Genomic DNA, 25,053 nt, shown 5'->3' on the forward strand with positions numbered 1-25,053 from the left:
TAGGTGCTTCTTATGGTCAGGTGCGTCTTGTAGAGAGAAAAATACGGTATTTGAATTGTTCCATCATTGCTCAGAACAATGTGTTATTGGGAATGGTAATGAGTCCCTTTCTATGTAGAATAAAGGTTAAAAAATCCCAAAAGGTAAAGGACCCTTGGACGGTTAAGTCCAGTCAAAGGCGACTATGGGATTGCAGCGCTCATCTCGCTTTCTTGCCGAGATAGGCGGTGATTGTCCACAGACAGCTTTCCAGGTCACGCGGCCAGCACGACTAAACCGCTACTGGCGCACAGAGGACCATGATGGAAGCCAGAGCGCACACAAACACCGTTTACCTTCCCACCACAGCGGTAACTATTTATCTACTTGCACTAGTGTGCTTTTGAATTGCTAGGTTGGCAGGAGCTGGGACCAAGCAACGGGAGCTCACCCCACTGCGGGGATTTGAACCACCGACCTTCTGATCGGCAAGCCCATGAGGCTCAGTGGTTTAGACTACAGCGCCACCCGCAAAGCTATTAGAAAGCAATCTTGTGGGTAGAACTGGATACGGTGGACCATATGGAGAGGCAGTATAGCTCAAGGACATAGCACACACTCTGCATGTCCAGGTTCACTTCCCACCATGTCCAGTTAAAAGGATCTGATAGCAGGGATGGACTCTCTGTCTGAGAAGCCCTGGAAGGTCACTGCCAGTCAACGTGGAGAATATTCGGCTAGATGGACAAACAGAGAGCAGTTCCCAGGTCTGTTTCTGTGATCTGCTGCCCAAGAAACTCACATTGTAGTTCAGGCATTTCTGTACAGTCTCCCCTGCCCCCCACCCTTTTAGTACAGCAATTTCCAGAGTAGTTATTACCTTGTTCCTGAAAGAAGCCTTGCCTTTTGGGAACCAGAAACACATTCCCCGCACGCCTCCACAGAGAAAAATGGGAGAGCACACATAAAGTTGTTACTTCTCAATAGAGAGCTGTTTTGGGGGAAATCAGTGCTCTTGTTTTACTTCTCCCCAAAGAAATCGAGGGCAGCACCAGAGAGAAATCAATACCCTCCTGCTATTCTTGCAGTTCATATAAATCAAGATAGCTATCAAAGTTTAAAGCCAGGGAAGTAAAGATAGCGTTTTTAAAAAATGCTATGTGCTGACACCCACAGTCTAATACATGTGATTAGGTTACTAAAATTTTGTTTATTGTACCCCACACATATGATTGGGTAGCCTAGCCACACCGGGTGTCTTCCAATAGAATATACCAAAACACAACAGAACATCACACATTACAGTGGTACCTCGGGTTACAAATGCTGCAGGTTACAGACTCTGCTAACACAGAAATAGTACCTCCGGTTAAGAACTTTGCTTCAGGATGAGAACAGAAACTGTGTGGCGGTGGCGCAGTGGCAGCGGGAGGCCCCATTAACTAAAGTGGTACCTCAAATTAAGAACAGTTTCAGGTTAAGAACGGACCTCCAGAGCGAATTAACGCGAGGTACCACTGTAAAAGCTTCCCAATACAGGGAGGGAACTTTTTTCATATGTGGTGGGCATGTAAAAAGGTTAAAGAATATTGGGAAACGATTTACAAGATAAAAAAAAAAATGTTTAAAACAACTTTCCCAAAAAGACCGGAGGTATTTTTGCTAGGAATCGTTCAGACAGAGGTCCCCAGGTGACGGGCGGGGGGCGGGGATTATTTATGTATGCAACAACAGCAGCCTGAGTTTTGTTAGCCTCAAAATGGAAAGTAAGGGAAGTCCTAGGTAAGGAGGATTGGCAACTTAAGATGACAGAATTTGCAGACGTAGCTGGTGTAACGTATAGAATAAGAGAGCAAGAAAAACATGCATTTAAAGAGGAGTGGAATATATCTTTTTTGCTGAGTATATGGAAAATAATTGCGCACAGATGAAAATGCTGACAGCATTAAGGTAAATTCAACAGAATAATAAACACTCGAGCGATGTAAGATAGGAGAACTTCCTTTTGCACCACACTTTTTGTGTGGCTCTTTCCCCTCCCAGTGCTTTCCCCAGGAAACACTGCATTTTATTGCTAAATTGGAGCAAATGGTATTCCGTAGAAAACTTGGACTGCCATTTGCTCCAATTCAGCGGTCAAACACGAGTTTTCCTCGGGAAAGCGTCAGGACTGAATAAAACGGTTATAGTAAAATATGCAGGAATGGTGGATAAACTAATTGAACCATGGAAGGGGAAGGAAGGAAGTCACTGAATGTATGGTACTATGTAAGATTTTTATTTTGAGGCGTAAAATTGAAAACTTAATAAAATCTCTCTCTTTCTCTCTAGCTTCCCAATGCAGGGCTGCCTTCAGATGCCTACAAAGGTCATGTAGTTATTTATCTCCTTGAGTGGCTGGGGAAACCCAGACAGATGGGCAGGGCATAAATAATAAAATTATTTTTTCCATTAGCACCTTAGAGACCAACGAAGTTTGGTATTGGTATGAGCTTTCGTGTGCATGCACACTTCTTCAAATACATCTGAGGTTTGTCTTGGTCCCAGAGGGCAATAGCAGCCCAGGGAGGACAGTGTAGACTGAGGAAACTTGCCCAAGAAAGGAAGATTAATTTTCCCGATCCCACAGCAGTCCTAATCATAATTTTGTACCCCTCATCCTACTCAGGGCAGTTGCTCATTTTTATAAAACAAAAATGTGAGAGATCCTTGCAATGTTTAAAGAATTATTCTCATGTTTTCCCAAGTATTTCTTACATAAGAGAACTACGAATAGTTCCAATCCAGGTTTGACTCAGGATGATCTTTACTCCCACAATTTACTTAGGCAGCTATGAAAGATACTTGTAGGTCTCACTCTTCCAGTTCCTACAAGAATCATTTTAATAAAACCATGTTTTGCCTTAGGCCTCTTTGGCTTTCCCTGGGTCCCTGAAGGATCTTCCACTCTGTACCACAGATCAAATGTGTAATGGCTAATGTAACCCTCAGGGATGGCATTTATTTCAAACTAATCAATTCAGGTAAAAGGGGATACTCCCAGGCTCAGCTGGTCCTTTAAAATCATAACATAGAAAATCAAGAGATTCAGCGCCTAATTCAGATCAGTGCTTTTCTCAGCTGTAGCCTAGCAAGCATCTGACACCACCTACAATTTGACATCTTGAAGTACTAGGCAAATTGGTGGACGTTTTTTCAAGGATTGCAGAAGCACTTTTAAAATATATGCATGTACTCAGATGTTGAGAGAGACACAGAGAGCCTGAACTGGCTTTCGATTTTGCTAAACAAATTTATTCAGAGTTAGAAAGGATTGTCGTAGAGCCTCACAGAAGTGGCCGGCTTAGCCTGAAAACCCCTAGGAAGATGCCATGCATATGTAACAAGAGGGAATGTGGAAATTTACTAGCTAAAGCACTGTGGCTCTTATTGCAGCATTCGACCTGTTATTTTAAAGCACAGCTCAGCATAAGAACTGTTTCGTATACTTTTTTATTATTAATAATAGAAATTTCTTAGATTTATTTATTTTATTACATTTGATGGATTGATCTACTGATTAAATCCATTCAAGTATGAAGACAACTTATTTCTGAGTCTGCAATCCTCCATGTGCCTCAAAAGATTCCATCAACCTTGCCTCCGAAAATTTTTACATATCACTTAGGAAGACAAGCAAACTAATGCCAGTGTACTGGAAGAAGCAAAGATCCCCAGTGTCAAAGCAATGATTCTTCAACATCAACTTCACTGGACTGATCATGTTGTGTGGATGCCTGATTATCGTCTTCCAAAGCAACTTCTCTATTCCCAACTCAAGAATGGAAAGTGTAATGCTGGTGGTCAACAAAAGAGGTTTAAAGACTCTCTCAAGTCAAATCTTTAAAAATGCAGTATAAGCACCGACAACTGAGAAACATTGGCCTGCGAGCGCTCAGACTGGAGAACAGCTTTTACCAAAGGTGTCATGGACTTTGAAGACACTCAAACTCAGGACAAAAGGGAGAAATGTGCTAAGAGGAAGGCACACTTGGCAAACCCTCACCGTGATCAACTCCTGCTCGGAAACCTACGTCCCCACAGTGGAAGGAGGTGTGGATCCAGAATTGGCCTCCACAGTCACTTACGGACTCCCTGTTAAAACCGTGTTCATGGAAGACAATCTTACTCAGCTACGAGTGATCAAAGAAGAAGACCTAGAACAGCATTATGATATTGGCAGCTTTATTTTCAATTACTTTCCTAATGATCCCTAGCACGGAATGTGCCTTTTCCACACATGCTGTGCACTGGATTGACACTTTCATCCAGCAATGGCCCCAAGGTCACTTTCCTGGTCAGTTACTGCTAGTTCAGATCCTGCGAGCATATACGTGAAATTAATATTTTTGCCTCCTGAGACACATCACTTCACATTTGTCTACTACACAGACTTGCATTTGCCATTTTATTGCCCATTCACTCCATTTGGGAAAGTCCTTTTCAAGCTTTCTGCAATCTCTGTTTGGCCCCCAAGCAATTTATTATCAGCAGCTAACTTGGCCATCTCACTGCCCACCCCTAACTCTAGATCATTTGTGTTATGTACTGAGTTGAATAGGATCCAAATTGCAGCAGTCTGATTGGTCCTAGAACAATAGGAATCAGAATGCAGCAGTCTGATTGGTCCGCAGGAGCCACCCAATCCAACTCCAGGTGGAAGTGAATCCGCAAACTGATTGGCCTACAGGAGAATCCCAGAATTAGCCAATCATGTGGGGCCCATTGTGTAAAGAATGTATATAAAGCAGACATTTCGGGGGAACTTCCATTCCTCACCACTATGAGCTGAATAAAGAGCATGAAATCCACACTCGACTCTGAGTATATTTCAGTTTGTTAACAAGTTAAAAAGCACAGGCCCCCAAACTGATCCTTAGGAGACCCTGCTTTCTATTTATCTCCCTTCAAAAAACTGCCCATTTATTCCTTCTCTCTGCGTCCTGCTACCTTAAGCAATTCCTGACTCATAAGAGGACTTCTCCACTTATTCCTTGACAGCTAAGCTTACTCATGTCTTTGGTGAGGTACCTTGGCAAACAATCGCTGCTGTGGGCCAGGCAGGAGAAAAATGTGATATTAGCAGTGCTTTTTTGCTAAAAGAAATATTAAGGGGTACTCTCATTTTCCTACTCATATTGAAATACTGCCCCTCAATGAGGCCAAACTTAGATTCACAAAATGTTTAGAGGTATGCATACCCCTGCGTCCCCCCAGAAAAAAAGCACTGGATATTAGTGATGCCTCTGAAATGCTCCCCCCCCAAATAACCTGGAACAATAAGAGAAAGGGTGATGGTGATATCTCTGCAGTGTCCTCTCCTAAACATCTTGGGAACAAGCAGGGGAAAGGTGATAATTATTATGATAGTGAGAATAATGATGACGCCTCAGTTCTGGGCTTCTCCCCAACAACTTTGGAACAATCATGTTATGGAGCATGCTGCGGAAACGATTGTCATATCCCAGCCCCTCGCACCCTCTCTCAAGCAGTTGCTTGTTCCAATGCCTGAGGGAAAACAAACACAGCAGCAACAGTAAGGTCCCCACATTTCCCAAAAGCTCTCCATGGCCGGCAGGCAGCAAAATATGAGGCATTCAATTCCTGAACTCATTGCTCCACCCCAAAGACACAAATATTTTTTAAAGCCTCTCAAGCGGCTGCCTGCTCCAAGTGCCCGGCAGGCAGCAAACCAATTACCTAGAGAAACAGGCAGGTGGATCCTGCAGATCTTTCCAGTATTGTATTTCCATACAGGAAATGGATTAAACTGTTGAATTTCTGCCTGCCTCACAGCTATCAAAGAGACAACAACCCTGTTCTCCCCCAATGCCAACCCTAAACCAAAGACTACGTTGCCATTCTGTGCCCACTCACCAGGCAGTAAAGCCTAATAAACACAAATAGATTTACTACTGAATAGACATTTATACTACTGTACTGTAAATTAACTATACAGTGGATTATTAGCGAGCGCTTGGTTTTTAGCTCCTGTACTGCAGGAGACATACTTAAGCATCTTTGCAAAGTTTTCACATTCTGCACTAACCATTTGGAGAAGGGATTTTTGCAGAAAATAACTTCTAATGACTACTTGACATCAGATGAATCCACCACAGGAAAAAATAGAATCCTAGTTGCTTGTGAAAAAGGAAATGCAGACTACAGTGATTCCAAGGACTAAAAAATAAAACGAAAGGGAAGGGGAAACAACAGCTCTTCAGGAACCCAGAATATGCAACAATTATCTGCAGATTCACAACTCTCAACAAAACATATATGCATATAAAACTTTTGCCAACCTTGATAACAAATATATCCTTACGTCACAGTGTATAAAGAACGTTAACTTTCTGCCGCTGCAGGGTGTCTAATTATTTTACGATTGTATTTGCTGATTCATTTTGCATTTTATATTTCTGTTTTATGGTTACTGTATATTAATAGAAGAGCATGCCAGTGATGACAAGCAGATCAGTAAGTGAGGAACATGGAAAAACAGGTGGCGCAGGGAGTACAATTGTGCAATGTCACAATTTTTTTGCTCACCAGGAAGGAAATCTCATTTATTTCAAGCAAGCTACTTCGGAATAAAACATACCAAAGCAAGCTGTTCTGTAAAGGGATTGAATGAAATAATGTGGGCACAAGTAATGTGCTCAATCAAACATACCCCAGCCCTCTCCTCCATCCAGCTTCTGCTTTGTCCGCTGCTATGGGAAAGCTCAGGGACGCAGGTGGCGCTGTGGGTTAAAGCCTCAGCGCCTAGGACTTGCCGATCGAAAGGTCGGCGGTTCGAATCCCTGCGGCGGGGTGCGCTCCCGCTGCTCGGTCCCAGCGCCTGCCAACCTAGCAGTTCGAAAGCACCTCCGGGTGCAAGTAGATAAATAGGGACCGCTTACCAGCGGGAAGGTAAACGGCGTTTCCGTGTGCGGCTCTGGCTTGCCAGAGCAGCGATGTCACGCTGGCCACGTGACCCGGAAGTGTCTCCGGACAGCGCTGGCCCCTGGCCTCTTAAGTGAGATGGGCGCACAACCCCAGAGTCTGTCATGACTGGCCCGTACGGGCAGGGGTACCTTTACCTTTACCTTATGGGAAAGCTCACCTCCCAAATGGAAGTGATCAGCCTCAGATGTGCTGAGTACAGTGGTACCTCAGGTTACATATGCTTCAGGTTACATATGCTTTAGGTTACAGACTCTGCTAACCCAGAAATATTACCTCAGGTTAAGAACTTTGCTTCAGGATGAGAACAGAAATTGTGCTCCGGCGGCTTGGTGGCAGCAGGAGGCCCCATTAGCTAAAGTGGTGCTTCAGGTTAAGAACGGTTTCAGGTTAAGTACGGACCTCCGGAACGAATTAAGTACTTAACCCGAGGTACCACTGTACGAAAGCATTACAGCTGCCTCTGAGTTTTGTGTTCTTAACTTTCTGCAGAAATGTCCAATAGATTTGATATACAGTGGTACCTCGGGTTACAAACGCTTCGGGTTACAAACTCCGCTAACCTGGAAGTAGTACCTCAGGTTGAGAACTTTGCCCCAGGATGAGAACGGAAATCGCGCAGCGGCAGCGGCGGGAGGCCCCATGAGCAAAAGCGCACCTCAGGTTAAGAATAGTTTCGGGTTAAGAATGGACCTCCGGAACAAATAAAGTTCGTAACCCAAGGTACCACTGTGTACCACCGGCACATTTTGTTGCATAACTTTTCTTTTTTAAAAAAACCAAAACGTTTTCTTATTTGGTTTTACAACTTCATTCACAGAAATAATATTCTTGCAAATATTAGAATTTTACACAAGATTATTTCGAATTCTAGGACTCCCCTCCTCCCCTCCGTAGGTTCTTTACGTAACTTTTTCAACTGCATATTATAATATCCAAAGTATATGTACCATTGCAAGAGTTATTTAAAGCATGCAAACTATTGAAGTGGTTACAGTGGTCTTTCAAATACAATCTATACAGTGGTACCTTGGGTTACAGAAGCTTCAGGTTACAGACTCCACTAACCCAGAAATATTACCTCAGGTTAAGAACTTTGCTTTAGGATGAGAACAGAAATCGTGCAGTGGCGGCCCACGGCAGCGGGAGGCCCCACTAGCTAAAGTGGTACCTTTGTTTAAGAACAGTTTCAGGTTATGAACGGACCTCCAGAACGAATTAAGTTCTTAACCGGAGGTACCACTGTATTTGTCCCATTCTCTGTTGAAGTTTTGATACTCCTGATTTTTTTATTTTCGCGGTTAATCTTGCCATCTCTGCATACAGTCATACCTCATGTTACGTCCACTTCATTTTACGTTCTTTCAGGTTACATCAGGCGGCGACCCGGAAGTACCAGAAAGGGTTACTTCTGGGTTTCCCCACTCGCACATGCGCAGATGTGCAAAATGACGTCACATGCATGCGCAGAAGTGGCAAATTGCAACCCGCGCATGCGCAGACACGCCACTGCGGGTTGTGTTCTTTTCATGTTGCAAACAGGCCTCCGGAACGGATCCCGTTCGCAATCAGAGGTACCACTGTAGTCCAATAATTTCATCTGCCAGTCCACCCTAGTAGGTATCTTATCATCTTTCCAGCTCTGGGCAAGCAACATCCTTACATTTTGTTGCATAACTTTTCTTTCTAGGAGAGCAAGACACTTACTTCCAAAAATAAAAAATGGAAGCTCAGCCTGGGGCTCGTGCACCTGCCAAGTTGGCAAGCCCCACACTAGGGCTTTGGCCTTTCCAGACCTATCTGGATATGATGGGAACCCAGCCACTGGCATAGCTGTCAACTTACAGATTTGAAAATAAGGGACCAGCAGCCTTGAAAATAAGGGTCCAGCAGCCAAAATAAGAGACCTGCAGCCTCACCTGTTCCAGGCACTCCAGTCTTCCTGTCCTCCTGCAGTCTGGTCAAACTCATGCTGGTAGCTTCGAGAACACTGTCCAACCAACTTTGTAACCAGAGGTTCAACTGAATAGAATCTGAACCACATGCACCACAAGGCCTATGCAGCCTCAACTTAAGATGGCTCCCCGGCCTGGCTTTGCACTGCAAAGTTTGCAGCAGCACGTGCAACACAATGGCATCCAGCATTCTAAAAACCCCTCAGCTTGCATTAACTAGCCACACACAAGGCATGCAAGCTCCACCCCCCCCCAGTCGTTCTTAGACTTCTTATTGGGTGAGCAACACAGCCAAGCAACACAGTTGGAGCCTCCCTCCTCCTTGGCCGGCAGGGAGGGAAGGAGAGGAGCTGCTTCCTTTGAAATTTAAGGGACATCATTTAAGGGACATTCATCAATACGGGACAGCAGCGGGACATGGCGCTGGAATAAGGAACTGTCCCTTCAAATAGGGGACACGACAGCTATGCACTGGACATCTGCGTACAAATGAGGAGGAGGAGGAGTTTGGACTCGATATCCCGCCTTTCTCTACCCTAAGGAGTCTCAAAGCGGCTAACATTCTCCTTCCCTTCCTCCCCCACAACAAACACTCTGTGAGGTGAGTGGGGCTGAGAGACTTCAGAGAAGTGTGACTGGCCCAAGGTCACCCAGCAGCTGCATGTGGAGGAGCGGAGACGCGAACCCGGTTCACCAGATTATGAGTCCACCGCTCTTAACCACTATACCACACTGGCTCTTAAGTGCTCTACCTTGAGCTTTCGTTCTTCTATATCAGCCTACCCCAATCTGGTACCCTTCCTCAGTTTCAGACTACAGTGCCCATCAGTCCTAGCCAGCATGGCCAATGCTCAAGGATGATGAAAGCTGTAGTCCAATATATCTGATGGGAGGCAGTTTGAGTAATACTGTTCTATGTCCTTATCTATTCAGATCCTAAGGTTATTTTCCACCAATAGATCTGAAGTGTACAGAAGTGCTCTTGACAGGAGATTCATTTGATCCATGATGCCTAAATTCATTTCTTAATAGGGCCAGTTTTCCCAGTTACATCGGCAACAAAATACATTTCATTACAAATATAATTGGTGCCTCGTACCTCAGGTATCAATTAAATGACTGCCTTATTGTAAGAGGTAATTCTTATTGTTGTTCTTAATTGTAAAATATAACTTGTAATAGTATGTGTGGTGAGATCAAGTAGACACAGGTGTAATGAGTTACCTCACATTTAGCCAATATTGTCTACTTGAGTGTAGACAGTTTTTAAGAGTCAGACAGAGGCCATTATTTTCAAGAAAAGCTCGACAGATTGCAAGCAACCCATATTCTTAATTATGAGCTTTTATGAACGAGATGTTCTTGTTTTAAATTAATTTGGCTTGGATAAAAATGTTCCTCAAATGAAAAGATATTCTCTCGGTCCTATTACTCAGAGGAAATAGCCTTTCAGGTATAACATTTAATATAGAGCTTTTCGTTTCTTTTTCCAATAAATGTTTTGCTACGGCATCGCTATAAGACGTCTTCGCTGCCAATAACATGCTGCCGTGGAAAAAATTATGTTGCAAAATATTGGAAACTGAGATATAGATCCTTAACAGGAATTCTGCTTAAGAACTATTTGCTTAAGTTTAATTAAAACAGTACTTTGGGGACCAGCTGCCTCCACGATCGTTAATGAAACAGAAGTTAAGTACATTTTTATCAGAAAGGATAATCAAGTGCTGGAACAAATTATTGAGGAACGTCGCTCGGGAGAAAGGACATTGAGGAAATCGTGTATATTAAGGGTAAGTTTAGTATTATATTTTTAAGTGACCTGCTATAACAAGCCATTGAGGACCGCAGCCAAAAATGTTGTGGCACTGCACTTAAAAGACTACAGCAGGGAGGCTGGGGTGTCATAAAGAAATGCAGAATGGCGAAGATGAATTTATTAAAATTATTTTAATTAAATAGAATTTTTAAAACTTAAAAAGCGGGGGGGGGGGGGGTTGAACATTTGTTTGTTGTTATCCTGAGCGCCAACCCTCTGGAAGCCTGGAATAGGTTTGCTTCTCACCAATGCAATTGGGAAGACTATTACATACAGATTTTCTCTCCTATCTCTTCTCAGGGCTTAGCATCCTAAAGAAACACCTCCTCTCCCTTATCTAACCACACAACCCCCAGTTGTTTCCAGACATTTGTGGATGGACTCTTAATCTCAGGGTTGTGGGTTCAAGCTCTGCACTGTGATTCTATCGTTGCTCTTCCCTTCTGAGTCGAGCATGACAACGTGCTCCATGCTTTCAGGAGTGCTACCGCTGCTTTTCCCACCCTACTTTTGATTTTTCATGATTTATTCTCCCCTCCAACGGTGTGAGCTCCCCTTTCTCAGTCCCTGATCCTGCCAACCTAGCAGTTCGAAAGCACATCAAAGTGCAAGTAGATAAATAGGTACACTCCAGCAGGAAGGTAAACGGCGTTTCCGTGCGCTGCTCTGGTTCGCCAGAAGTGGCTTAGTCATGCTGGCCACATAACCCGGAAGCTGTACACTGGCTCCCTTGGCCAATAAAGCGAGATGAGCGCCGCAACCCCAGAGTAGGTCACGACTGGACCTAATGGTCAGGGGTCCCTTTACCTTTACCATGGGTGGATGATAACCTGTTGAAGGAGGTTTGATCTCGAGGGGATAAGCTCTTCTCCTCCTTCCTGGCATCCTGCCATTGTGCTGCTTCCCAGCCCAGCTTGAACCATGGATGCTTTTCCTGAAGCCCACCACCACCACCCCTGCTGCCGCCATCTTGGGTCTGTGGCAAGTAGGGTGGGATGGGGTGAGGTGGAGGCCCAAAATCTGCCCTAGCCAGGCAATCCACCCTGGGGCAACTGGAAGCATCCTGGAGGGATGTGTAGGCATGGTCTTTCCCCACATTCCTGGCTTACCAGAACCTCCAGAAGTGCTGGAGATGTTGGATCTGCGTCTGGGCTGCTGCTAAATCCAAGGTAGGGTTGCTATACAGTGGTAAAGGTAAAGGTACCCCTGCCCGTACGGGCCAGTCGTTTCCGACTCTAGGGTTGTGCGCCCATCTCACTTAAGAGGCCGGGGGCCAGCGCTGTCCGGAGACACTTCCGGGTCACGTAGCCAGCGTGACGAAGCTGCTCTGGCGAGCCAGCACCAGCGCAGCACACGGAAACGCCGTTTACCTTCCCGCTAGAAAGCGGTCCCTATTTATCTACTTGCACTTGGGGGTGCTTTCGAACTGCTAGGTGGGCAGGAGCTGGGACCGAAAGACGGGAGCTCACCCCGCCGCGGGGATTTGAACCGCCGACCATGCGATTGGCAAGTCCTAGGCACTGAGGTTTTACCCACAGCGCCACCCGCGTCTCCGGCTATACAGTGGTACCTCGGGTTAAGTGCTTAATTTGTTCTGGAGGTCTGTTCTTAACCTGAAACTGTTCTTAACCTGAAGCATCACTTTAGCTAATGCGGCCTCCTGCTGCTGCCGCACCGCAGGAGCACAATTTCTGTTCTTATCCTGAAGCAAAGTTCTTAACGCAAGGTACTATTTCTGGGTTAGTGGAGCCTGTAACCTGAAGCGTCTGAAACCTGAAGCGTCTATAACCCGATGTACCACTGTATTTTAAAACCCCCAAAGTTGTTGATTGTTCTTTTTCTTTTTTAGGAAGACCCCCCAAAGTTTTTTGGGTTTTTTTACAAAAACGCCAAAAAGAATTTGATGGACAATGCACCACCTTTCAGAAATCTCCCCCAGCCCCGGGACTTCAATACCAACTTTGAAATCTGGTAATGTCCAGAAAAATCCAGACATAGGACAATGGATTCCCAGGCAGCTGGGGTTCCCACAGATTCCTCTGATAATGTGGAGAAAGCTCCATCTCCCAGAAAATGAACTCTCCTTCTGAGAAGGGAAACCCCCTTTTTAGGCTTCCCTCCCAAGTCTAGAAGTCTCCGAAAGGCTGTGAACCCGGAAAGAGGTTTAGAAAAATAGATCCAAGAGGTGGGAGGGAATGGAAACCTGCTACGGAGAGCTGGAAAAAATGGGTTTCCAGGAAACAAAGACGAAGGAAGAAACAAAGGGGGGGATCGCTTCCAATATAGTGTTCCCACCTTTTCCTTTTGCCATGCCTAGAGCAGGCAAGAAACGTCCCACCAGTGGCAAAGCAGGAAATGGAATTGGGGCCAAGGGGGGTGTTAAGTTGTGGGTGAACATATCAGACGACCCAGCGATTCTTCAAACAGCTCTTGTTTATTGACAGGCCAGAACAGAACTGAAGGGTTCAGTCAGTCTGCTTATATAGAGCTCCAGTACAACGTAACTGTAACAATTTTCTAAAACTATCCAATCACTGAACGTCACTTTCGATCCCTTATTTGCATAACTATCTACAGTATCCCCCTGCTGGCCCAGGGTGAGAACTTCAGTACATAACAGGGGGTTGTCCTTCCCCTGAAGTATCCCCCAAAAGTTTTTTTAACTTCCTGACAGTGGTGAGATGGGTGGAGAGAACCCACATCATGGATCCCAATTCTCTCTGAGGACTGAGTCTCTGCAAGGGAATAGGGAGGGTTGCCATATTTCAAAGAGTTGAGCTTTTGGGGGGGTGTTTCTGAGCTATTTTGGGGGGGGCGGGAAGTGAAAGTCGCCAAAATCTACACTCGTGACATGGGTTGGTTAACATACATCCGGATTTTCCCAGTCATTTCTGCTACTTCCGCCCAGATACTGTTTCACACTGCAGTATTCGTTATGTCCGGGATCAGATCAGATCTATGCGTGGGAAATTCTGGACGTATGGCAACCCTAGAATAGGGGTCTCCTAATGATTCTCAGTTTGTTGACTACAGCTCCCAGAATTCTTTGGAAGAAGCCATAACTGTTTAAAGCAGGGGTAGGATCTGGCCCAATCACCTTCTCAACCTGGCCCACGGACGGTCCGGGAATCAGCGTGTTTTTACATGAGTAGAATGTGTCCTTTTATTTAAAATGCATCTCTGGGTTATTTGTGGGGCATAGGAATTTGTTCATTTTTATTTATTTTTTCAAAATATAGTCCGGCCCACCACAATGTCTGAGGGACGGTGGACCGGCCCCCTGCTGAAAAAGGTTGCTGACCCCTGGTTTAAAGGGATTATGATTCAGTTCTGATCATAGTGGAATTTAGTGGGGAAAAGGTCTGCAGTCTACAATTATGGTACGAATGGGTAGATCAATTGCTAGGGCCATGTTTTTAATGTTCAAAGGACATTTGCTCAAGGGACATATCTCTGTGAACCGACCTGAGACCTCCAGGTATAGGGCAGTATATAAATTCAATAAATAATAATAATAATAATAATAATAATAATAATAATTAGTTATAATAATGTTATATTACAGTCAAACTGTGCCAGTTCAGAAGCAGAAAATAATGGTACATTTTCCCCCTGTACTGTATTACATTATGCTGCAGGCAGCAAAAAGCTTGGCTACATTTGCAGCATACATTTAAAGCAGTATCCTATCGCTTTAAGCAGTTGTGGCTTCCCTCAAAGAATTCTGGGAGCTGTAGTTTGTTAAGGGTGCTGAGAGTTGTTGAAGACCCTCACAGGGCTACAGTTCCCATAGTCTCAAATGGTGCTAACCGGGACAAGTCTTACCGAATGGTTGTGTTGCACAATAGTGCAGCCTCTGCAGCTAAGCCAAAACCCTCCCTTCATGTGTCCAGTGAGGTCTGGTTTAGTATTTGGAGCAGAGTACTAATAAGCAGCAGAACTGGAGTCTTCTTCAAGAAGCATCATTTGCCTGGAGTTGCATATTGAGCGCACAACACACCTTAGCTCACTGAATGATTCATAAGCAATCCTGGTTTATTACGACTCCTTGAGGCTTTATATTATAATAGCTGCAACAATAACAGTGACCGGCACCGTGATGCCCTTAGGAGTCCAAGAAGAAGCTCATGTTCTGCCATCGCAAGACATTTAATTGCAGGACTCTTGATAGGACCGCTGATCAGTCGTGTCATGGTAAAATAGCTATCTTGACATGGAGGACTTCAGTTATTTCAGTTAATTTATATAGTACCACCCAGGTATATGGCCTTTTCCTGAATAACACAAGCAAAAACCACAGGTCTCTGCCCCAATGAACTTACAATTTAAATTTAGACACACACAAACAAAATAAAATGAAATGGGAGGGAGAAGGAGCAGTTCCATACATAAATGGGTGGTGTGGGAGAGGGAGTTTAGGGATGAGAAAAGCAACTGCGGCAAAGCTTCACAGGGCAGGGCCCAGTGCCAGAAAAATCTGCAAACGCTTGTCAAAAAAAGGTAAGAGTGCTGGCCAGACTGGGAAAGGGAACAAAGTAGGTTGAAAATGAGGGTCCTGAGGAAAAGATGGATGATAAGCATCATGGGACTGAGGGGAAGGAGCAGCTAATAAAGTGAAGAGGGGCTGTTGTGTGACATTGGCCAGCTTTAGCCACCATGATCCAGAAAGCCAAGGATGCCATGAGTTTTGTGTGTGTGTGTGGATATAATTCTGTATTTCAGTCTTCCATCACCATCAAGGTGATGTGGAGGGTGTGTGTGTGTGTCAATAATAAGAAAAAGAATTCATTGCAGCGGTCCCAAACTGCCCAACCTACAAGAAACAATTGGAAAACGGGGATAATAAGGTTGCCCGGTCAGGAAGGCAAACTGCAAGGATAAAATGATTCTAAAACAAAGACTGTGGTACTGCGAACACTGCTTCATGTGTCTAAACCCACATGTCATTTATGCACAAGAGGTGGCACGAGTAACCGTGGGCCAAATAAGCATCCGTGAGACAATGCAGCATGATTTCTGTAGGTTTATATTAAGAGACATCTCTGACATTTACTTCAGCAGCGATGAGATTACACAACACTTCAGAGCAGAGGAAAAGCCGAGCGCCCTGAAAAATTTGTGGCTGAGTTTATGTCTTGTGTATTAGAAAACTTCCTAACTCCTTTTTTTAAAAAAAGCAAAAAGCAACGTGGCACTGAGCTGTCCAAATGTTCTGAAGTTTCCTCAACCGTTTGATGTCTCGTAAAGGTCCCCAACGCAGCCCCCACAGATGTATCACTGCTGCACACAGCCCTGTCAAATAGTTGCCAGTGGTTTCAATGAACAGAGCTTAAAAACACACACACAATGTCATTCATATCCACATATTTTTAAGAGGTCAATGTGTACAATACATTTATAGAACGGCATATTTTTTAAATCGAACAGTAAAAGACCCCGCAGTCTACATATATCCCCCAGGCAGCCCTCCCCCCTAAAAAAAGTCATTTTCACAAACTATTGCCACATTTACTCAAACCAGTCAGGCAGGCCTTATTGTGAAAAATATTGTGAAAATATTGTGAAAATATTGTGGGATGCTCTCCCTCTTTTTCTCTCACTAGTGATTTGCAGTATTTTAGGATCACTTCCTAGATCTGAGGGTATCCAATGAAATCTTATTCCATTAGGGTAACTAATAAATGATTTCTTGGTTAATGCCTTTTCTTCCTCAGTTGAACCGACACTGCGGAGTTCACTTCATCTTTGCAAGCGCAAAGGAGCCGTGCCCATATTAAGACCGTAAAGACAGTTATGTAACTCTAAAGTTAGCTACAGATGAAAAACGACTGTGCTACAAACCACAGCAATTTTGGTCACGATTCCTTTTATACCGATGCAGTCCAGCTTCTCGCCTTTTAGATTGCTTTCTGTCGTTAAGGCTTCGTAATACTGCTTTAACACGCCGGAGCTGTTTTCACTTATCGTTCCTTTGTATAAAGGACAGGCTTTTGGGGTCTCTTAAATCTCAAAAGACTATAGTGAACAATTTGATGCTACCCCACCTGAAAATTGCATGTTGCTTTGGCTCAATATATCATCTAGAAAAGTACCTCATAATCCAAACACCTTATCTGAAAGGTTCCCTAAATGTTTCTCCCTCTGACTGGAAATGAGGTGGGGTGGGGGGACGACTATCAGAGAATACTACTAAAAATGGACAGGAGAGAGGGGTTAAATATTGCAACTCTTTCATTGCATCCTCATGCAAAGCAACGCTTGGCAAGTTTGCTGTGTGAACACGGGTTAATTCAGATAATAGTGTATGCCCAACATACTGGAGCATCACAAAAGGGAAATTACTTTGTCGGGTTGGAGGGAGGGAATGCTGCAGAGTGAGTCAATCCCTGGTGCAGCAACAGCAGCAGCAGCAGCAGCAACACTGAAAGGCAGCCTGGTGTGTTCACACACCATTGCTCTGCAGTGGCTGCCAAAAGAACAGAGTAGTCCCTGCTGCTGCCCGTATTGCTGCTGCTGCGGTGGCTGAGGGAGACGACTTTGGTACTTCCAAACTAAACAGGGCTGTTGCCGCTCCTTGCGGATGCTGCAAAGAAATCACTCTGTGCCATGCCTATGCAAGCCCTGTATTGGTTTCATCTCAAAGCAACGCAAGCTGCAGACATTTCCACACCTGAAAAAGTAAAAAAAAAAAAAGACACTTCCTAGCCACGCCCTCGACATTCTAGTCTGGAACTTGTTTTTGGTTTGCTTTGACTATATGAAAGGGACGGACTGGAAGCAACCCTATTCAAAGCACCAGCCTCCCATTGCTTCACAGTGAGGGGTGGGCTGTGTCTCTGTGGGATGAACTGCATGCCATGTAAATGCTGCTCTCTCCCTTTCCCCCAAATCTGTTATCTGATGGGAACAACTCCAACAGAGGGATTGACGACTCGATAGCGATGCTCTTAAGAGAAGGCAAAGCAGCAGATAAAAGCAAGGTCAATGAGGTCGACTGTGAAGAAAGTATTCTAGTTGACTGGGTGCGCAGAAGCTTGATGTGATCTAATTTTAAAAGGCACATTTAATAGCAATTATTGCTGCTTTGGTAGTTTCATATCCAAATACTTTGCAGCCACCAAAAATTGTTGTGCTCACCAGCCCCACAACCTGCCTGCCCATCTTCTTGTTCCCATCACTTTATCTCCAGGAGGAGTCCTTCCGACAGCTCCCCTATTGCAGTTACGTAAGGTTAGCATTGTGCGTTCCCTGCCACTTTCTGTTCCTCAAACCTGCTCCTTAGGGTGGGATGTCCTGGGATTAAAAGACCATTAATTAAAAGGACTTCACAGGCTATATAGAAATTTAGCAGCATGCTTTTGTAGAATGAGAATGCCCACCACGTCACAAACAAACATGGAGGGAGAAACGCAATGGGTATAAGATTGTGGAGGGGGGGAATAGGATAGGACTGAGTTCTGTTAGATGAAGGAGATGATTCATGTTTGCTAGCAAAAGAAAAAAGGAATTGAGGACGTTGGTGGGAGAAGGACCTCCCAGCCAAGGTGTTTCAGGTCAGCTTGCACAAAGATAGCCTTGACGTAGCAAAAAAGTGAAAAAGCAGGGTATTTTATCTGTCCATACAAGGGGACCTAGCGTTCATCAAGGAAAAAGGGGGGGGTTTGCAGGGTTTTTTGTTTTAATACAGTAGTATGAGCAAAGAGCAAACTTTAAGAACAGCTAGGTATGCGCATGCAGATGGTGCTCAAGGTTGACGCAGGGTTAAAAAGAAACACTGTATGCAAGGAGAAATATAGGCTATATAATCTGGCCAGTGTAAATAACCAAAGCCAAAATGAATACTTCAGAAAGGGATACAAAAGAATCATGGAACAGTGTGTATACATTTTTGTTTGTTTGTTTTTTGGATGGGGGAGAACCAGCCTAATTCGGGAGTGACAGCAAAGGGCTTGATTTTACTCAAATGCATCCACTGACTGAATTCGAATCCCTCTGCCAATGGGTCTTCCCACAAACATCACACCATATCCTACTGTCAGGAAGTGTGTGGGCTTTCCCGAAGCGACACCTTCTCCCCCGCCCCACCTATCTTTAACCCTACAGATATGGGTCAAATAGATTCCTAGACGCAGCCTTTGGTTTCGGATGTTCCGGGCCAAACATCACATGCGGCGACCTCAGCGCTGCCTCAGATTGTTCTTGCTCGAGTCAAACTCGCTAAAAAGAAATGCCTTGCAGTGGAGACAATCCCTAAGGAAAACGTGCATTTTAGCAGGGGTGCAGCCACACTGCACTATATATATCCATGTATTTTTATTTTTTAAAGACTCTTTACTGCTTCTTTCCTCAACAAGCACTCCCATGTTAACAGCACTGCCTCAAGGAGCTAGGCACTGGAGTCAAGCAAGCCAGAAAACAGATCCCTTGAAGGAAATTCCAAGGGAAGCCACAAGATTCCAAGGAGAGAACGCCCGCAGTCTCCATCAGGTGTAACACTGCAGTGAGCTGGGCTGTGTGTGTGTGTGCTTCAGATCTGCCTCAACCTGCTTCTCCCTGTTGTTTTGATTCCCTCCTCTCTCAAAACCAGCCTCACGTCCCCTCCCAAAGCCCCTTCCCTCTCCTGTCTCCCATATGGCGCTTCATGAAGATCTCCCTGCCCACCCCCACCCCCTCCACCCTCTGTCTCCAACACCCACCAAGCAGTTGCAGCACTGGTGAAGGGCTCCCCGTCTCTCACACCTCTGTTCACGCACAAACAAGCGCACGGTCTCTCGCACACATTGAATATATAGATCTACAATGCCAGCCTCGGTTCCTTAAAATATGCTGCACGTGCAGCAGTCGCGTGCCGCTAGGAAGAGGCGATCGATCACTTCAAAGCAAGAATGCCAAGGAAGCAACCTCACTAAACAGTGTGTGTGTGTGTGTGTGTTTAAACAAATAATCACAACGAGTTGGATGACCTTGCGGAGAATGATCTTTTCATGCAAACTCTTTCTACTGGAAAACAACACAGCATTGGCATTTTCTTTGGATGCTTCTCAGGGGGAAAAGTGCCTGGAAATGTCAGAGGCTTTCATCTGACATCAGTTCCTTTAAAAAAAAAAAATGCAAAAATTATTAACCTACACTATTTTGATGTCTTTCTTCGGGGGGGGGGGGTTGGTTGGTGTTTCGAAATGCCAGATCATTTGGGTGGTACATCTTAAAACAAGCTCAGGGCAATTTGTTGTCGGTATCTGCCCCCCCCACCTCTCAATTTGACACACACACACACACACACACAAGAAAACTCCAAACCACCCAAAAACACAGCACACAAAAGGGGGGGGGACTTTACAAAGATTATTTCTAAGCACTCCACGAAAAAGGAGTGGGGGCGGCGGAGAGATAACCGAAACACGCTGCTTTAAGCTTCTAAGTACCAGCATATGGCACACAAGCCCAGTATCTAGATACGTGTCTCAATCTCTCCCTTCTCATCCAAATGCCTCTGACCATTGGGGGGGGGGGGCGGAAGCCAGAGATAAGGAAGACGCGGAAGGGACCGACAGCTTTGACATCCATTCGACAGTCCCCTTTCACACCCCGGGGTTGCATCGATGCGAGTCTAAAGAACTTTGCCAGATCTGCATCTTCTTCCTAGAGATCGGTGTCTACGTGGGGGTCTAAGCTCCTATTTATAGGGATTTACAAGCCACTGGCAATTCCCTCCCGCCTGTTTTCTATTTCTTCCTCTCTCCCTCCCGCGCACTCTTCGCAAGAACAAAACCAAACACAAAAAAGCAAACCTCAAAACTCCCTTTTGGGTCACCATTTCCAAGCAGCTTGCCGCCCAAGCCAACAATGTGATGCACAAAGGAAAAGCCTAAATATTTGAGTACCTGGACCACTGACAGTTTGCGATGTCCTCTGAAGATCGAGACGGAACGGTGCAGGGTTTTTTAAAAAAATAATTGAAAAATGCTAATAATTAAAGTCTGCTTAAGGGTCTCAAGGAAGGAACGGATCCCTGCTTTTGCCTCTCCGGTTTAAAATCCCGTTTCGGATCGCTTCCGCGAAGCCGGTAGGTTAGCAGCTGCAACACGTTCCTGCGCTTTTTGCTCTGCACTGCAGATCAGCAAATCCCGGAGAAATTCAAGGTTCCCTTGGCCGGAGGGAGCCGCCGTGCGCAGGCGCTCGCCGGCAAAGCCACTTACTGCCTGCCCAGGAGGTGGGGTTGCGGGATTCAAGCCCACCCCCCACGTGAGGGGGGCTGGTTTCAGCCCCCCCCCCCAGAGCAGGGGAATCCCGGCTGCATCTGCCCTATTTAGTGCCGGTGCAGAGGGGGCTCCCGGCTAGCCCCGTTTGTTTCTTGCATATCAGCTGTTCCTGTTTGTTGGAGATCTTATCTGCCTTGCCTGGAGCGTTCCTGCCTTGCTTCTTTGTTGCCTTTGTTCTTGAGCTGCAGGGCACCTCGTGGAATATGCTGTAGCTTCACACAAAAAAGCTCCCTTTCTTTTACAGAGAATTTCCAGCATTCGCTGCTGGTGTTACTTGATTTCTAAACTGCTTGATGTTCAGGAGTTGTTATCTCTAGTTTTGGAGCTGAAACCAATTTGGGGCTTTTCTCCTTCTGGGGGTTTCCCCCTTTGCGCTCCATTCCAGCTGCTGCAGTTTAACACCGGAGCTGTAATTGAGCTAAAATCACTGTGTGTGTGTGTGTTTGTGTGCTTTCCTTCCAGCATCTCTTTCACGTCTACAGTTTTACAGGGAGCTCTGTGTGTTTCGGTGCAAGTTCCCTGCCCTCAGGAGCATCTCGTGCCTGCTGCTGCATGCCCCCTTCAGAGGAATTTATTCAGCTTTGTGGAGCTTTTTCTGCTGTGATCCGTTGCTTGCCCTCGGCTGTTGACTGCCTGTTCTGCAAGGAGCTCAAGGAAGAACGTTTGGCTCCTCTTTGTTATTTCCACGGAGGACGTAGCGCACCCATCCAATCAGGTTTTGCTGCTGGGGCTTCAGGTTTTAGCTAGGGGTTTGTGCAGGGGAGCGTGGTGCAATTAAGGCGGAACCGGCAGTGCCGGTTGTGTTTCATTTTCTTGCCAGGGTGAGGGGCAGAATTTCTTGTTAAACAATCATTTCAGCAGCATTCTTGAGGGGGTGAGTGGCTTCCACAGAGCATCGCTTCCTCTACAGGCTGTTTTATTTTCGCACGGAAGTTTAGACTTGGAAAGCCTCGGAAGCAGCTGCGCCGTTGCCGGGCAACCAGCGCGCCCCGGCCGCCATTTCATCCGCCCATGTGCCCTTCCGGGCGGCCGCCATTTTACTATAGGCATTCCACGTGGGAAGTAACTTTACAAACCCTCCCTTTTAAGCTTAACCGGCGAGAAAACCAGGGGAATAATTAACGTTCATAAGGGGTACGTGGGGAATGCCTGCAGGTTTTGCTCTTGAGGCTGCGGAATTTTTCAGTGTTAAAGGGCTAGCGTTGTGTGTTTTCGCACGGGTTCATTGTCGCTAGGCAACGGGAACGCATTATGGCCGCCATTTTGATTGCCCACGTGGCGTCTCTGGCTAGGATGATCTTAGAATTGATACCCTATAATTAATTTGACTGCTTTTATTTATACTTACACTCTTGAGAATTTCATTAGTCAATTCATAGTTATAAGGAAAAAGAGATCCGGGTTTTATATCATTTGATTTATTAAAGGGCTTCTTCGCCTGCAAAATAATCTTTGCATACAGGTTTATAGGGAATCTAAAGTAAATAGCTCATGCCTCTTCTACGTTCATCTCTTTCTGGTATTTCATCTGTTAGTTTATAAGTATACATTTAATCTGGCAATTTAATTCATTTGGTTGATTTTTATAATAGTGCTTGAGGGCTCTTGGGAGCTTTGCTTTGCTTATAGGTTTGTTGCATAAGTCAATTTATCATTTTTCACTGCTGTATTGCTGGGTTACAATTTATAATTCTACCTCTAGCTTGCTGCATAGCTGCTTACATTATCAAAGGTTCTCTTCTGTTTAGTATAGACTCAGTATTCCTCTAAATACATTGCTTTGAGGTGTGGGCTGGTATTTTGGACTGCTATCCAGTGCAGATAATACTGAGCTACGGTGATATTGTTTGCAGCTAAATACAATTTGTTGGAGATTAGTTAGGCATCTTTGGGTCCTTTAAACTTACCAGTGCAGACAATACTGAACTACCGTGATATTGCTCGCAGCTCACACATATAATCCAAGCTAGTTGGCGTTGATTTTACAGAACCAGGCTAATTAAGGGTATCATACTATGTCTACTCAAGAGAACCAGCAATATGCCGCTATATCTAGGGTGGCACAAGGGAACCAGGAGGAGTCCCAGGCCTTCGTAGTGCCTAGTAACCCACAGGCTTTGGCACAGTTGTTCAATGCTTTTTAGACATTTTATAGGCAATATAGGCCCGCAGACCAGGTGGCAGCGGTACCTCTGGCGCTCACCCAAGAATGCATCCCGGATACGCCACCTAACGTTGTGGACCGCCCCGGCACCTCCGCGGCAGTGCTGAGAGCAGCCAATGATTCAACAGTGGGTCCGTGTCCGAGATGGGTCAGGGTAGCCTCCTGTGCCCTGCAACCCACAGGCCTAGTCAGTGTTTCCTCTGCTTTTGAAACCTTTTACCAACAATTCAGGCCCATGGTCACTGCGGCCTCTTCCCAAATAGTGAGTACTTCCGTCCAGCAATGAGGAGCTCCCTTGCACTTTGGCCTCCTTATTTAGGGTTCCACATTCGGGTAGCAATCCTCACACATAATTACAGTCTACATGTCCCTGGGTTTCCAATGACAGATCCTCGGGAGGTAGGGCTCATGCTTACAATTATAACCTTTCTGCCTCTCAGTATACCCCAGACTTTCCCAGTATGCTACAGCATTCACAACCTCAGTCTTTACCACGGAAGGGGGCTCCGAAACATCATCGGAGGAAGGGACGCAGGGGCAACAGGAAGTGGCAGCAGCTGCAGAACAGCACCAGTCTCCAATGATGGGCAAGGGAGAAAGAAGTCTAAGTAAGAAGAAGCATTCGGCCAAGAAGAGCAAAAGAAGTAAGCCTTCTGATGCCGAGGACGATTCAGAAAAGCTTCCTGCTGCCCACCACCTGCTGGGTTCCGAGCGACCAGAATTACTGGATGGAGCATATGGGTCCCTATGTGGGAAAAGGAAAGTTGGAAAATTTGAAGCTAAGCGAGTCCCTCACCATGAGGTTTGCTGGGAGTACAACACGGGTGTGTGCCAGGGGCTAAATTGTAAGTATGCGCATGAATGTGAGAAGTACCTAGGTAACCACCCAGCGTCTTCATGTTTTAAAGGTAAACAGCCTTTCCGGGCAGCAGGGGGCATTTCCACCAGGGGTCTTGAAAAGCTCACAGACCCGCCAAAAAGAACAGCCACAAACTGGTATGAATTTGGCCCTTGACTGTGATGTTCTCTTCTGTTAAGCTCTCGCCTCTTAGAACCCTTCTTGATAAATACCCTAAAATAGAGGCAGCAAAGTACCCTGGGAAAGAGTTTCTCTTATGGCTTCAAGATCCTCGTTTCTTTTGGGTCACCGTTTCCAAGCTGCTTGCCGCCCAAGCCAACAATGTGATGCGCAAAGGAAAAGCCTAAATATTTGAGTACCTGGACCACTTACAGTTTGCGATGTCCTCTGAAGATCGAGACGGAATGGTGCAGGGTTTTAAAAAAATAATTTAAAAATGCTAATAATTAAAGTCTGCTTATGGGTCTCAAGGAAGGAACGGATCCGTGCTTTTGCCTCTCCGGTTTAAAATCCCATTTCAGATTGCTTCCGCGAAGCCGGTAGGTTAGCAGCTGCAACACGTTCCTGCGCTTTTTGCTCTGCACTGCAGATCAGCAAATCCCAGAGAAATTCAAGGTTCCCTTGGCTGGAGGGAGCCGCCGTGCGCATGCGCTCGCTCGCCGGCAACCCTGGCCGGCTGGAAATCCTGCTGCCCGTCGCAGCCGCGGCTCGGCAGCTACTGGGCATGCTCACTCGGAACCGAGCAGGCACGGTGGCTCCCGGTGACGCCGCCGCTGCCTGCACTTGCTCCTGATCTGCCAAAGCTTTGCCCACGCGGCGGGAGGGGAAGCATCTCCCTGATCCTGCTGCCTCGGGGGCCTGAATAGCTCCGCTGCTAGAGCCTCGAGCACTGCGTAGGGCCCCAAGATCGCCTGCATCGCAAAGGGTATGACTAGAGGACCCCTGGGCTACCTTCCAACCCCAGTTATAGTGTCCTGCCTTTGTCACGGACTGGATAAGAGCCAACAAACTGAAGCTCAATCCAGATAAAA

General features: G+C 45.7%; 1 protein-coding gene across 2 annotated transcripts in view; it reads right to left on the reverse strand.

Moving 5' to 3' along the window:
* Positions 1-24,608, reverse strand: part of VSNL1 (visinin like 1) — a 111,787-nt gene extending 87,179 nt beyond the window's left edge. The window contains exon 1 of one of the 2 annotated variants that reach the window (XM_079970175.1): positions 24,395-24,608. The gene's annotated coding sequence lies outside the window, so the exon portion shown is untranslated. Of the gene's footprint in view, positions 1-20,634; positions 20,924-24,394 lie in introns of those variants that run through there. The other variant, XM_079970174.1, reaches the window with a different exon arrangement.
* Between the last annotated feature and the right edge of the window lie 445 nt (positions 24,609-25,053).

This window comes from Podarcis cretensis (assembly GCF_951804945.1).
Source record: "Podarcis cretensis genome assembly, chromosome: 3".
Classification (NCBI taxonomy): Eukaryota; Metazoa; Chordata; class Lepidosauria; order Squamata; family Lacertidae; genus Podarcis; species Podarcis cretensis.